This window comes from Pseudorasbora parva, chromosome 12 (genome assembly GCF_024679245.1).
Source record: "Pseudorasbora parva isolate DD20220531a chromosome 12, ASM2467924v1, whole genome shotgun sequence".
NCBI lineage: Eukaryota > Metazoa > Chordata > Actinopteri > Cypriniformes > Gobionidae > Pseudorasbora > Pseudorasbora parva.
The window spans coordinates 12,396,245-12,409,054 of NC_090183.1; positions in this window are offsets into that span (position 1 = coordinate 12,396,245).

The window sequence follows — 12,810 nt, forward strand, 5'->3', positions numbered from 1 at the left end:
CGCTGGGCGGGTGTGTGACACTGGTGGAAAGGACGATACGTTACTGTAATATGTCACAGAATGGTTTGTGGAAACAACTGTTTAAAGTTATTTTTTTTTTTTACGGTTTATAAAGAATAAGTATCACAAAACATTCGTTTTTGTGTATTACAAGCTTTTCAATATTTCACGTAATAGCCCATAGGTGGCACTCTTACACAAATGAGTCCAACTAGTAGTGCAAGTCATTTAAATGTATCGAACCAATACAGAAAACATTTGACAGCTAGGCCTAAATTAACAGCAATTTGTATAGTGTAGGCTATCCAGCACAAGACATTTGATTTGGTAGTAGCCTCTAGTGTAAAAATATCCGTTTGCACAATTGTTCTCAGTGCTGCATTTTATGTGGTGTAGACAGACAATTGCCTTTTAGTTTCAACTTCTGGTCCTTGCATATTTCACCCGTTGCTATTCGTGGAAAGTCCAGTAAATCAGTAGCCAAATTTTCATTACTCAAAGTCATTTTCATGGGGTGTAAACTATAGGCATCCAGTTTATGCCTTTGGTGAAGTGTAGAATGTGATTTTTCACCCAAGTCTGTCGGTAAATTCCATGGCTTCTGTAGCTATGTCTTAAATTAAGACATACTGCACATATTTCACTGCAGTGATAAAAATGGATCATGGCCATCTGAAGAAAGAAGGTGCTGACTGCTATGGAACTGCGACTAGCATAAGGTAAACATTGAACTGTAGGTAGAAGTCGGTCTATAAAGTAAATGCTGTGAGTTAGTTATGGGAATCTGATGCTAGAGCAACATCATGACAAGACAATTTCAGCCTATGGAGTGTAAAATATGATGTGATGTAAAAAATGAAATAAAAGGAAAAAAATTGAGATTTTCCTTATAGAAAAAAAAGTAGTAGGCCTAAAGTGGTAATGCTTGTTATATTTCAAATCAGTCTTCATCATTTCATTCATCATTGCAGTGTAATATTAGATGTATTAGCTAGCAGAGGTTTGTGGTGGGAGCTGATTTAAGCACCACACAACTATATTTTATGTTATTGGTATTTGACATCTTCAGCTAGTTAAATCCTGCTGATGTTATTACCCAGAAAAATATTTACCTGTTGGTATTTAATATGTCCACAAGTGTTGAAAGAAATAATGTGTTCACCTCTGTTCCAAGGCTCTGGTCAGACAGCCTGAGACATAGCTGTGGTGGAGTAATGTCTAAGTGCTTCAGGCAAAATTTAGTTTATTGGTTTGCACTGATGAGGGAGACGTGACAACTCTTGCCTTGATGTATTATTTTATGTCAAAGGCCATGTGGTGTATTGAGTTTCAAAATTTTGGACAGGGTGGCACATCAAAGGTGTAGCAAGTGATGTTTTTTAGCAGTTCGCAATACAATCTGAGATGAAATCACTGTTATGTTGCCATAGTTCAAGCGCTGGTGACCATAGCTGTCAATGAATGCAAAATGCACAAAAGAATATAATTAAATTAATGCTTTTGGATGTTGGACAATTTTCAGTTGCTCAATACGTTGTGGTATAACCTCTGGAATCTTCTTGATTGTATTTGATTTGAGGGAGGAGGGATATGTGCAGTTGTCTTACCAGATATTCCGATGGAGACTGTTTTAACCATTTCGACATCGCCTGGTGTTGCAACACGTTGTCACAAATGAGTTTGTAGAATATTATTGATCGGCCATTATTCTGTTTATACAACCCGTTTAGAACACCGGTTGAGACCTTGGGAGTATGACAATAACACTTAGAAGAATTGGTCCCACTTTATATTAGGTGTTAAACAATTATTTTACAATGTTACTGTGCACATGTTTTATTGCAAAACACTTTTGCTGCTATTGAGGTGGGATGGGTCAATTACAGACGTGTAATTACAGTGTAATTACAGATGTGATTACAGAAAATAATTACATATTAAATCCGATAAAAAATGATGCATGCACAATAAGTGCATTGTATCAAATTATTAAATGTTAATCCATGTTAAAGGCACAGACACTTAATATAAAGTGGGCCTGAACGATTTAAAATCACCTGCGTAGCTCAGCAGACTCAAGGGAAAAACTGGTGCATATAATAGTCTTGTGGTCAGGAACTGGGTTACTTGCTTGTGCCTGTTATGCAACCCATGGTGCAAGTTTAAAAATTGGCTCAACACTTTTTATTTTATGGTTGCTCAGTGGTATCCCCCTGGAAAAGACAAACCAGCTCATAAAAGCAACGACAACAGCACAAGAATCAAATTCAGATTTCAATTTGCATTGTCTCCCAGTAGACGCACACCTCTTTTTATAGTCCGCTATTTAAGCAGGGAGAGGAGAAGCTTTACTGCCAATATTTGAGAGTTTGCGCTCAGAAATGTTGCTTCTCAACTGCAGACCATGTTAAACCGCTCAAAAACAGGCTGCTCTTGCAGACTGTGTGAATTCGGCAGGCCGATGTAAGCTAATAGATGTCGCTGCGTCTGTCTGTGCTTTTTTAACAAGTCGACTACTGAAGGGGAAAGTGTCAGGTCCAGCATGTTTTGCATCTGCACCTGGCTGTGGGGTGCATGCTTTCATGTCCAGACAAACCTCCTTGTGGCTGGCTGGGATGAATCAGATTTCACAATGACCGGCAAACAAGCAATAGTCTGTATATCACAGACAAAATAATATACAAATGCTTATTACTAATGATACATTTTGACAAAACACAGATGATTTTGCAGATGTTGGGAAGGATGCCCTTTAAAGTATATTATGACCCTGTTTTAACACATTCATGGGGCCCTGTATTTGAAGATGGTCTAGTAATCAGATTAATTCTGATTGCATTTGATAGGCCTACGTGAGACAATTTTAACTGGCAAACTTATTTATTTTTAAACTGATGGTTCTCAATTGGTTTTACTACCAAGTTATGAAGTAATAGCTGTATTTGTGACAACATTTAGTTTGATTAAATGTGTGAACTCATCAGATACAAAAGATATGGCAAGTATTTTCTCCTCTCTGTTTACAATAATGTGGTTATTATTTGCATGTAGTATTATTTTTTCTTTACTGCCATGTAAGAACATACCTGCAGCCCAATGTTGGGTCACAAGCTATCAGTTAGATCAGCAGTGTCCAATCCTGTTTCTGGAGATCTGCAGAGCTCAGGTTCAACTCTGATCCAACTGTACTTGTCTGTCTGTAATTATCAAGTGCTCCTATAGATCTTAATTAGCTGGTTGAATTATGTTTGATCAGTGTTGAAGCTAAACCTTAAATGGAGGTAGATATCCAGGAACAGGATTGGCACCACTGAGGGCATGTTTACACCTGGTATTAAAATTGGTTTTGTTGATCGGATCACAACAAGACAAGGAAGATGCATCCCCGTTTAAACCTGGGGCCTGTATCATGATGGTAGTAACAAACTCAGGGTTACAGGATTAGTTTTGAGTTGACAAAACCAAACCAATGTATTATGGCTTTGTTGGTCCCATGATGCTGAACATCAGCTTTCTCTGTCAATTCGGGCTTTGATCCTGAGTTTAGGAGTTTAGCTGTGACATCAGCAGTTAACAGCCAATCACACGCTGTGGAACTGAGATTCACTTTTCGCGAGAGAAGCAGTGAGATTAATTTCTCTCTTCTGCAGAATATTACATGATTGAAAAATATTAAGAATTAAAAAAAAAAAAAGAAAAAAAAAGATATATATATATATATATATATATATATATATATATATATATATATATATATACATATATATACACAGCAGAAAGAAAAACTGTCTATGAAAGAGGACAACTTAACGAAAAAATAGTATACATCCATGCAAGTAAACGTTTTTATGAAGTTAGTTTAGTTGATATTTAGAGAAAATTGAACATTTAAGCTCAGTAAGCTTCTTTTTTGAATAGTTTTATTTATTTATTTATATTAATTTTAACAAAGTGCCTATTAATGATTGATTAACTAAAATGATAAATGTGTAATTGATTAAAGGTATAATAATTACACCAATTATATCTAAATAATTTTTAAAAAATTATTATTATTATAAATAAGCATTGTTAAACGCCAGACGCTTTAGTCTTTAAAGGGGGGGTGAAATGCTGTCATGCATACTGAGCTTTTTACACTGTTAAAGACTTGGATTCCCATCCTAAACATAGACAAAGTTTCAAAAACTAATGTTGGACGTTTGGTGGAGTATTTCTGTGTCAAAAATACTCCTTCCGGTTTCTCACAAGTTTCGGAGAGTTTTTTTCGAGTATGGGTCTACTTGACATCAATAGAGTGGAAGGTCCTTGTATGGGCTGTACAGGCTCTTCTCCCGGAAGGGTGCGCGCGCGCGTGACTAGAGCGAGAGAGGAAATGCACGGCCATAAACACTCTCTCAGGTGCAGATCCAGTCGTCTGAGCAACACTTCTGTTGCGCCGCGCTCCAGTTTATTCCTATGAGTGACATCAAGCGACTTCAACGCTTCAGCACAGCATTCTGGGAAGGCAGCGCTGCATTTGAACCGATTTGAACGCAGAAATGACGAGAAGCGTCACAACATCACGCTTCAGTCGTAGTGCAAAAGTGGATCTCCACGGTCACTGCTGTCACAGGACTTCACGAAATCAGCAGTTACCAAAGAAGTGTGTTTTTGACGGAGCGGTCCCAACGATAAAGGTTCACTTCGTGCGCGGTGAGTAAAACTGCTTCAAATGTCTGTGTTGTTGGCTATCGTCGCGTAAGTAAACATCAGTAAACAACACGATCGTGTATAACGTTAGTTAATTTATCAAAGGAGCATGCGATCTATGGTGTGTGTTTTAATACATTTGTTTAGCTGACCACTATAGGTGTCAGTTTGCTTATTGTAAAACCACCCAAAAATAAACCTAGGGGAGGTTCTCACAAAGCGTGCTTCGTCATTCAAATGCGCTAACGGTTACTCCATTGTTGTTCTATGTTTAACGTTAGACTAGTCTGACGTGCAATTTTTTTTTTTGCTTGCTACTGCTAAGGCTTATGGGTCCTGCACACTGTGCGATTTTTCAAAATCCTTTGCGAATGTCCCTTGTCAGACTGTACGAACATGATCGCCATGTCATACTGTAAGATCTCAGTTGACATTAATGTCAGACTGCACGATAGTGAAGGCACGCTAAAAACGGACGCGCGCAAGAAAACTTTTTTATACGTTTTATATCATCAATGAGTGACGCGTTCAGTGACAGTGGGCTGCATTACACGCGGGACTGAAATGCTGGCTACAAATACATTTCTAGCTCTCGTTTTGGTCATAGTTTGTCTTGAAAAACGGAGATATTTGACTGTCGTTGTAGGAGAAGTCACACTGCAGGATTGTGTGCCAAATCTTCTGACACTGCCAAAATTTCGTCTGAGGCAAAATTTGATCGCAGCGCTCATTTTTTGGCTCCAGGTGAACATGTCAAACTAACGACCAAAGACGTCAGATTTTAGCCTAGGATCTGAGGAATCTTTTAGGGTTAGCTAAATTTGTCCCAGACGGCCAAATCGTGGCCAAAATCGCACAGTGTGCACCCGGCTTTAGTCGAATACAACAGTCCATAAACCAAATCATGTCCTCATAAACTGCGAGTAAACACACACAAATGTTGACAGGCCACTAAATACAGTACATACCACAGAGACGGACGTCCTGCTGTTGCTGTTTCTCCTGTTCAATTTATTTCATCCTCCTGATCTGATTCTGGATCATATCTGTATTAGTTGAATCTGGGTAGTGTTTTCTTCTCTACACTTGAGGACGTCACTGCTTTGTGTCCGCTTGTCATTCTTTAGCTCCGCCCACACGATACGCATCCAGGCTCTCTGTTTTTTTCCGGAAAGACTCGGTACAGCCTATATTTCTTTTATAAATATAATAAAACTAAAGACTTTTCAGAGATATGAAGGATGCAGTACTACTCTATAGGTACTCAAGATTGACATGAGATTGACTGAAACTGAGTGTTTCACCCCCGCTTTAAAAAACATTTGCTATGTAGTGACCTTTAATTTGGAGCAGAAACATGGGGAGTGACTTTATTTAATCAGAGATGTGTCACTTTACTCACAGCTGGTCCAGTTTCAGTTTGAGATCTCTTATCCAGAATATAACCTGCCCTGGAGCAGGTTAGCCGTGGAGCGTAAGTTACTATGGAGATGAACACAGCTAAAAGCCAAACTACTTTAATGGTACCTAAAACCCAGGATTGGCACAAACTAAGCTTAAACAAATCTGGCTAGCCAGCTAAACCAGCTTCATGGTACAGGCCCCTGGTGTTTTAGCCCGTCTCACTTTTTCAGATCTTTCATTCTAATGGATGAAATAAGCTCACACAATTTTCATACATTATATGTGCTTCCCATGTTTACGCGTTTGGTCAGTAGGTGGTCTTTTGTGGCTGTTCAAACACATTCGCCCACATGAGCGTATATTAAAAAAGCAATCCGGGTCTTATGCGTGTTCGACTAACTGTTAAAGTGGTCAAAAGTGGACAACCTCAAAACGATTTAGACCTCGCCGTCCACTTGTTATTGGATCATCGAAAACACGTATTAATACCAGGTGTAAACAGGGCCTGAGTTAGATTATACAACACTTAAAGATAATACTGTTCCAAAGTTCAGGTGGTTTACCACTGACATGTTTAAAATGTGCAATTGTGAGGGTGTGCTTTTTTCTGAAAACCTACAGTTTTAATTTGCCATGACTGTCAGGGTGTGTCTGAGATGCCTGAGCATCTCTGTCATAATAGAAAACTGAAATATCCTTTTCTGGACCATTTAATACAGTACAAGTGGATTCATAACAGTGAGCTCATTGAACTGTGACTTTTCTCAATAACATCTTATTTTAAATCATGACCTAATGTTTTTCTGTTTTAATGTGTTCAGAAATTCATACAGGAGGAAAAATATTCTGATTTGTGAAGGCACTGCAAGTAAAGGTTTTGCCCTGTTACAGTACTGTCCCTCCTCTTTTATAAAGACTGCAGTGCTGCCCATCTGGATGACAGCTGTGCCATTTGTCATAAACAAAACCATGAACAGTATAAAAACAAAGACAGTAAAAAAGTATAATTTTGGAAAATACAAGTTTAAACCTTTTATGTTTAATTAAACAAATACAATTGTTTTAAAACTGCCTTTTTTGATATAGACATACCATGTAAGGAGACATACATGTACGGTACATTGGCGTACTGTAATTATCAGAGCCTGTGTAAAAAGTCTCAGAACCATTGACTGTATAGCGTATAAAACCAAACCCAAAATGCTTTAATAATTCGAAACATTTTTAGAGCTCCATCTGATTCCAATTAGCTGTGGAAAGTATAAGAAAATAAAATATTCAGATGGCACTACAAAAAATGTTGTTTCGTTAAACACTCTCGCTCATTGTGGAGAAACACTCATAAAGGACTCAGAGCTCCCGCTTATTCCTCAGTCCTGCAAAAATATTTTTAGCCAAAGTACGCCAATAAACATTAAGTTGTGTTTGTGTAGCATGAGTCTGTACCACGAATTATGTCATAAATGAATGGATGTACGTCACTGAGCAGGGGTGAGTAGGTGGTATTCTACATTAGATTACAGGATAGGCTCCAGTGAGCTGTCTGCGGGCCGATCCCACGGATTTCCACAAGCTTCTATTTTGGAGCAAGAGGGCCTGCTTATAGTTTGTAAAAAGCCACAGCATCCTAATAAAGAACTTTCAAGTAATTGGACGATGTTTACTCAAGGACAAAGTTCTGCCACAACATTGTCCTTTCTTTTGTTAACATGTGTAGCATGCAAATTTTCCATATGGTTGCACGTTCAGGTCTCTGTAAGTTGATAGCTGCTTTTGGAGTCTTCAATCAAGGACTCTTGACCATGTGCCTGGTCTTTGATCTACAGTTTGTGAATAAGAGGCAATAGCCTTAATGACACAGTGATGTATCAATCTGATGTGGCCCACACATGCTGCCTTCCTACGTGCTTTTTTTTAAATTGCAATGCGCCCTTATAAATCGGATTTGTTAATGGACCGAATGACAGTATAATATATAATAATCTTTGAGGAAATGATAAGTGTTTTTTGTTTTTGTTTTTTTGTGACGGAGGGCCCCCAATGTTTTGCATGGATTCTAGGGCATGTGGACTGTAAGTAGAATGCTACTCTAATTTCTTCAGGGATTCACACACTGGACGGTCTTTACAATGAGGATGGTGGTGTAGGGATGTTCTATATCTTTTTTTAAATGAAAAGAAATGGCCTTATGTTCTTCAGTTGTTTCCATACATATAGGGTTATAGATACACTATATTGCCAATAGTATTGGGGCACCCCTTGAAATTAAATTCAGGTGTTCCAATCAGTTTCACGGCCACGTGTATAAAATCAAGCACCTAGGCATGCAGACGCTTCTTCAAACATTTGTGAAAGAATGGGTCACTCTCAGGAGCTCAGTGAATTCAATTTTTTAAATTGAAATTCAGGTCTCCAATTAAAAATGTTCTAAATCATATCTAAATGTTTCAGTTGGCCAAATTGAATTTCTGTGAATTAAATTGCATCAATTCACAGAAATTCAATTTGGTCAACTGAAACCTTTAGATGTGATCAGTCACTTGAACATTTTCAATTGGAGACATCATTTTCAAAAAATGTTTTACAGTGAAGCATGGTACAGTGATAGGTTGCCATCTGTGCAATAAGTCCATTTGTGAAATGTCCTCACTACTAAATATTCCACATTCAACTGTTAGTGATATTATAACAAAGTGGAAGCAGTTGGGAACAACAGCATCTCAGCCTCAAAGTGGTAGGCCACGTAAAATCAAAGATTGGGGTCAGCGCATGCTAAGGGGCACAGTGCACAGAAGTCAGCAACTTTCTGCAGAGGCAGTAGCTACAGACCTCCAAACTTCATGTGGCCTTCAGATAGGAGATCGGTACTTGCCTGACTGCATTGCGCCAAGTGTAAAGATTGGTGAGGGGTTGCTTTTCAGTGGTTGGGCTTGGCCCATTATCCAGCGAAAGGAACTCTTAAAGCTTTAGCATACTAAGACATTTTGGACAATTTCATGCTTCCAACTTTGTGGGAACAGTTTAGGGATGGCCCCTTCCTGTTCCAACATGACTGCACACCAGTGCTCAAAGCAAGGTCCATAAAGACATGGAGGAGCGAGTTTGGTGTGGAGGAACTTGACAGGCCTTCACAGATTCCTGACCTCAACCTGATAGAACACCTTTGGGATGAATTAGAGCGGAGACTGTGAGCCAGGCCTTCTCTAGAAGAATGGTCAGAATTCCCATTAACACACTCCTAAACCTTGTGGAAAGCCTTCATAGAAGAGTTGAAGCTTTTATAGCTGCAAAGTGTGGGCCAACTCTGTTTTAGACCGTACATTTTAAGAATGGGATGTCATTACAGTTCATGTGCATCTAAAGGCAGGCGTCCCAAAACTTTTGGCAATATAGTGTATATGTGGGGTGTTGGTAGTTTCAGAAAGATTAACAACTCTTGTTCTGATGTAAAGGTGTTACATTTGTTGATAGGCCTGCCATGTAGACATAATTATATAGTGAGTTTATAGATGCATAAAATTAAGATACATTTTTGTTCAACCAACCTGTAATTAGGAGACTGACTGGAGTGATGAAAATCTTGACGCATCCACTTCCGGTGAGAGCAAACCATCTTCTCATCCAAAGGAATCCAGACAGAGGTACCCTCCATTTATAGTGTCTGCAATTTAGCAAGCGATTACTCTTCCTCCTGCGGTTTTCCTTTTGTGTTTACTGTGGAATTCAATCCATTTCATAAGCACAAATCTCAGCAAAAAAAGTTATATAATGATCTCTGACACATTAGTGGATTGTGACAAAAAATGCAATACTAATCGTGTTCTAGACAAGATAAGACATGCCCAAAGGGGAGGGAAACACTTTTTAATGACTTTTTATCTGTGTTAAAATGTTTGAGAGAAGTTATCAATATGAAACTAAATATTTAAGTAAGCAATATGCCAAATTAAATGCATACACATGAAAAATTTGCATGTGAGTGTTTGTTTTTTGTGCATGTTATAAGCTACATTGGCAGTTGTATTGATGCCTAAACTCACAATTCAGTTTTCAGAAAATCCTTGTGGCAAATGCCCCAGAAATAGAATGGCTAGCGGGAAATTGTGAGACATGTCTGTAGACGATAGGCCCGTCAAAATCCTCATCAACTCAGACGACCTTGTCAGCACATAGCCAGACGTTTGATCCCTCCTGAATCACAAGAAGGGGCAGACGACGTAGCAGGATGGAAGAAGGGAGGGGAGAGCGTGGCAGAAAACAACACAAGTCATAATTGCATGCGTAGGCTGACACATCTGGATTTACCACTCCTTGGCCCTTTGCCACAGACTTTATGTTTTAAAAAAAAGAAAAAAAAAGAAAAAAAATTCTTACTTCCTACCAAAAGCTGTCTCTTAATGGGTTTGGCACCTCTGCGGCCAGAGCTATATTTATCTGCTCTGGAGAGAGTAGGTTGAAAATGACACCATTATTTTCTCTAGACTGTTTTTGCTCCAGAGTAAATGAAAGAGAGATAGAGTGATAGAGAGAGGCTAGAAGGATAAGAGTGGCATTTGACTGGTGTACCAATGCACTGACACTATTTCTGCCAGACTGGCATAGAGAAAGACACTCTGGTCTCTCTTGTATGCCAGCTCAACAGACTCTTTTTGGCTGAAAATGTCAAAAATTCAACTTTCTTTGGACTTCTTTGACTTCAGCCTCATTTATCACTAATGCTAATTCCACTAAATCTCTATCGAGACCGTACAGCATTGCGCTAATTGGCAAAGCATATGCTGAGTAGATCCAGCATAAAAATGCCATAATTTAGGACATTAACATTGGATTTGTACAAGTCCTGTTCAGTGGTGGTCTTATGTCTTGACAAAAACTATGAATATGATCACCCTTAAGATTTTCAATTTGGCAGATGGAACTCTGGAAGTCTGTGCGTATTCTTTCAGATATAATTAAAAACATACAACATATATTGCTTTTTTAATATTATTATTTAAAAATATATTCTATATATTCTCTATATATTCATAATCTAATATATAATATGAAGAATGGTGTATATATATATACTTCATTCTTCATATTATATATTAAATTATTTTCGCCATTTTGCATTTTCTTTTTCCTTGAAATATGGATTGTTGTATATTTTGTCTTTTGGAAGAAACAAAATACATTTTAAATTGAAATATATATTCCTTAAGCTGTGCTGGTTCTCTAAGAATTATATTTTTCCAGAAAATTGATGTATGGGTTAGTATAGGTTCAGGAGAGTGATGTATCAAAGTGACGTCTATGTTTAATTTTGGTATCTTGACTATTTTTAGCTTCCCGCTTAACACCAAAGTCTAGTTATGCAACATACGGTCCTGGTGGTGAGCACACGACTTGATGCACAAAACTATATCTAGAATACCTTTGATACACACCACTCAGCAGTGGGAAATAGTTTGGCCCAAACCCACAGCATAAAAAGATAATGGCACTTTGACTTGTTATGGTTGTAAGACTGTTATTTAGCTGTCTGGTCTTGATTAACAAAAACAAAAGTGGGCAGCCATGCTGATTTGAGTATTTTAGAAGGGGAAACCGGCAGTTGTTTGTTCTCTCAAAGCTACCGTCACATGTATATAAGATCTTCAGCAACAGCTTTATAATGCAATAGAGTAATGGGACATTTCATGAAGTTTTTGGCTCATTTACTGCCTGTCCTCAAAACTGTAGACAGAATGAGATGGTCATTGTTGTTTGGAGTCCGTTTGCCAAACCCCTGGTGGAATCATGGTTGACCAGGAAGAATGCATCAATTCATCTCACTCTGTTTAGTTGATCTGACAGTATAATGCTATGTTTTTGCAATTTTGGCTTTTCTATAGGTGGCCTGGCCACTGAAAAGCCCAAGTAAAAGTCCATGTGCAACTGAAAAGTGTGTGAATTTCATAAACATTTATACAACGTTTAAAATTATTTAATTATATTTTTCCACCTTAGTTAATATAGTTCACCCCCCCCCCCCCCAATAGAAAATAAATGTCTGTCTTTTTGGCATTTGTAAAGAACCATTAGTTCAAGGAGTCTTGCTTTTTAAATTTGTGACCACATTGCAATCCTACAAAATAATGGGAAAAACATATTGAGTTTGGTCATTTTGCATTAGTTCTTACTTGATTTGTGAGCGTCACTAAAAACATTGAAAATAAAGAGGCAAAATTGGCAACTAGAAAACCAGGACTTATTATATCTGTCTCCTTTGCACCTTCTTCCAAGTCATTTTCGCCATGAGCAGTGAGGCTTTTTGCTGCTATTTTGTCAATTTCTTTCAAGGTCCCCTCAGAGGTCTTATTGTAATTGAGTAATCTGAGTCTTCTGGTCATTCGAAATGATTCTTAAGGATCCTACTCTTGGTAAAATCAATGTATATGAGAAGACTAGAAACAATATCATCTGTATTATGAGCTTTAAGTAGAATAGGACCTAATATAGTGCTATAAAAGAATAATCTTCAACAACAAAAAATTCTCTCACCTTGAAGTATAACACAATACAGCTTTCCTCACACACATGACTAGCCGCTTGTGGGAAGGTTTGTCCATCCTTCGTTTTTTCCATGTCTCTGCAGAACCTCCTCGACTGAGGTCGACCTAAAACTTTCCACCAGTGTACGGGCCTTTTCCAGGGTTTCTGTTGGACTGATGTTACTTCATAACAGACTAC